This window comes from Mercenaria mercenaria, unplaced genomic scaffold, assembly GCF_021730395.1.
Source record: "Mercenaria mercenaria strain notata unplaced genomic scaffold, MADL_Memer_1 contig_1723, whole genome shotgun sequence".
Taxonomy (NCBI): Eukaryota; Metazoa; Mollusca; class Bivalvia; order Venerida; family Veneridae; genus Mercenaria; species Mercenaria mercenaria.
This window is the reverse complement of record NW_026459724.1, coordinates 2679-5356: the sequence shown is the minus strand read 5'-3', so window position 1 is coordinate 5356 and position 2678 is coordinate 2679.

Genomic DNA, 2678 nt, shown 5'->3' with positions numbered 1-2678 from the left:
CCGAAATATGAAATTTTCCTTTACATTTCAACTTGTCACGGGTATTTTAAGCTCTAGTAAACGTAGTAACATGTTTGGTACCAAAGTTGACTCCTCCTGCCCTACAGAAAAAATGTTTTAGCAGGTTCATTTACGTACACACTCATGCCGTGTGTATTACCTGCAGTGTCGCGTTTTTATTTTTCTCGCCAGACCATGATGCTCGAAAAGTCGTGATGATGGAAGTCGTAACTATGGTGATGAAAACATGAATATGGCCGATAAAGCCGGACAACCCGAAATTATGATGTTGGGAATACGATACAGTGTTGATGAAAACACGACATCACTAAACTATGTCATTGATTCGATATTTCACCATATTGGTTTGGACATTCATCATGGTGCTTTCAACATGGTAATTTGGGACATTCATCATCGCGTTTTCGTGATTTTAACTTCCAGGGTATGGGGCTCAGAAGAAAAAGTGATAAGCCAAACGCAACACCAAAAAAAAGGGATTCCAACATGGGTCAAAACATTTCTTTTGTATCTCCCTACAGAGTTGCACTTAAAAGTTTCCCAATCAACATTTGTGCATGACCTGCGCTAACCTCTAGGTACCAAAAGTCACTTGTTTCGAACAGGAGCCAATGACATACAAAAAATAAAACTCGTTTATAGTATTGGTATATGTTCCATTTACAATGTGTTCACGTGATTACGAATGATTCATTAAATTATAACCTATAGGTCAATCATTAAAAAGAAAGATTAACTTTTCGCAAGATGCGTATACATAAACTTAAAAAAAATGTAGTTTGCATGAACTGATGAAAAAAGGGCAGCTTATCAATCTTGAATGATAAATATTTTTTTAAGTTATTCAGCAGTTGATAGAAATCCGTCATGCTGTTGCTGTGCCCTGAACCTACTACCCATTAAAGTTAGAAGGGTTCTTTGCAGGCCACTGCAAAGTTTAAAAGCTAGGTCTAATTAGTTTCTAATAAGTTACATAATTAGGTCATTAGAAATTTTTTCAGTCTCCTACCACATTGACATTGACACGCAAAAATGTGATCTACTGACCACAATCAATCATCCTTAAGGTTTTTCATCACGGTAGACAAAATTATTGTCTGGTCATTGGTTAGTAACAGGGATTGTCTACCAACTGACAGACGACAAAAGGGTTAAGCAATATGCACAGTAGCATTAGGAATTACCGAAGCGGAGTCAATCGGGACCCCCTGACCTTTTGACCCCTCGGTCCGACTGCCCAATCCCGGGCCCAAATTTTTAAAATCCACAGGTTTTAAAACCAAGTAATTAACCCCAACCTTAACTTATAATCTAACTCGCGAAGCCGAAACCTTCGGGTCTTTGACCCGGGTCAGACCTACAGTTTTCGGTTGCACTCGGTACACTTGTACCCTCAAAATCTAACGACACCGGTGTCATTTTCTTTAAAAAGTTTATCAATCAATTTTCGTTTGTGAAAATGACGAGTTTAAACAAATATTGACTCAATGTAAAGCGACACCCGGGGCCGCTTTATTGGATTTATTTTCATTCATAAAACCGATTATGTTTACATTTGTAGTAAATTCGTTTTAAACTTCTTGTGATCGATTTACGTTTTACAGCGATTTAATTAAGTGTCATAGGTAAATCAAGTGCATTTTTTAAAAATGATAATGCGGGAAACCACAAAATTTAACCAATCAAAAAACCTGCCATTTTTCTGCCAAATTGGCAGACATGCCACATTCCTGCCACTTGGCAGAACTTTGGCAAAAACTTTGGCAGATTATATTATATTATATTTATTAATAAATGTAGATATTTGATCTTTTTTCATTTTGTAAGTATTTATTAGGGTTTCACATAGTAATTAAAACTTTAATGAAACTTTAATTAAGCTTTAATCAAAAAGGCTGTTTCTATCATAGGATTTCAGGTTCACTGATATGTAGAATCTAATGTAAAATCCTATCAAAAGCATAAATGTTAATTCTGTAAATGCTGAAAACGTCATACGGATGAATATCAACCCTTGTTCCTTGTTTTAGATATTTTAATTTTTTTCTTATACATAGATTTAACTTATCAGTGTCAAAGTCCTCAGCTGTTTCAGCTGTTATATTTACATTATCAAATATACAAAAAAGTAAAACATCATCCTGGGCCTATTATTTCGCCCTAAATATAAAATGTGATATTGGGCTTTTAGTCGGTTTTATACGGTTCACCGGGGACTTGCACCCCTTTTTTAAATCTTAATATTATTATATAAGTTCCGGTTTTTCTGATATAAACACCCACTCAAAAGCATATCTAGTACATCTATTTTATATTGTTGGTTTATGCTTATAAATCTTTATAATCTAAGATAATTCCAGGCTTATTTCAAATATATTTAAATAGTTCAGATCGGCCATATTTTTTATGTTGAATGTATCCCGGCACCACGACGGTCAAAAACTTTTTCATTTGTATGTAATCAAAGTATGATTATAATAGTATTCAAAGAGAAACGCTTCCTGTCTCACTTCCTCTACCTTTTTTTCTATTTTCCTGTCTTTTTTTAAGTTTAAGAATTATTTCAGCAAATCATCAACTCGTTTTGTTGTAGCAACTTCAGAAGCAGATAAACTATCAACAACGCCTTTTGTTCTAGTAATTGTGTTTCTTTTTTT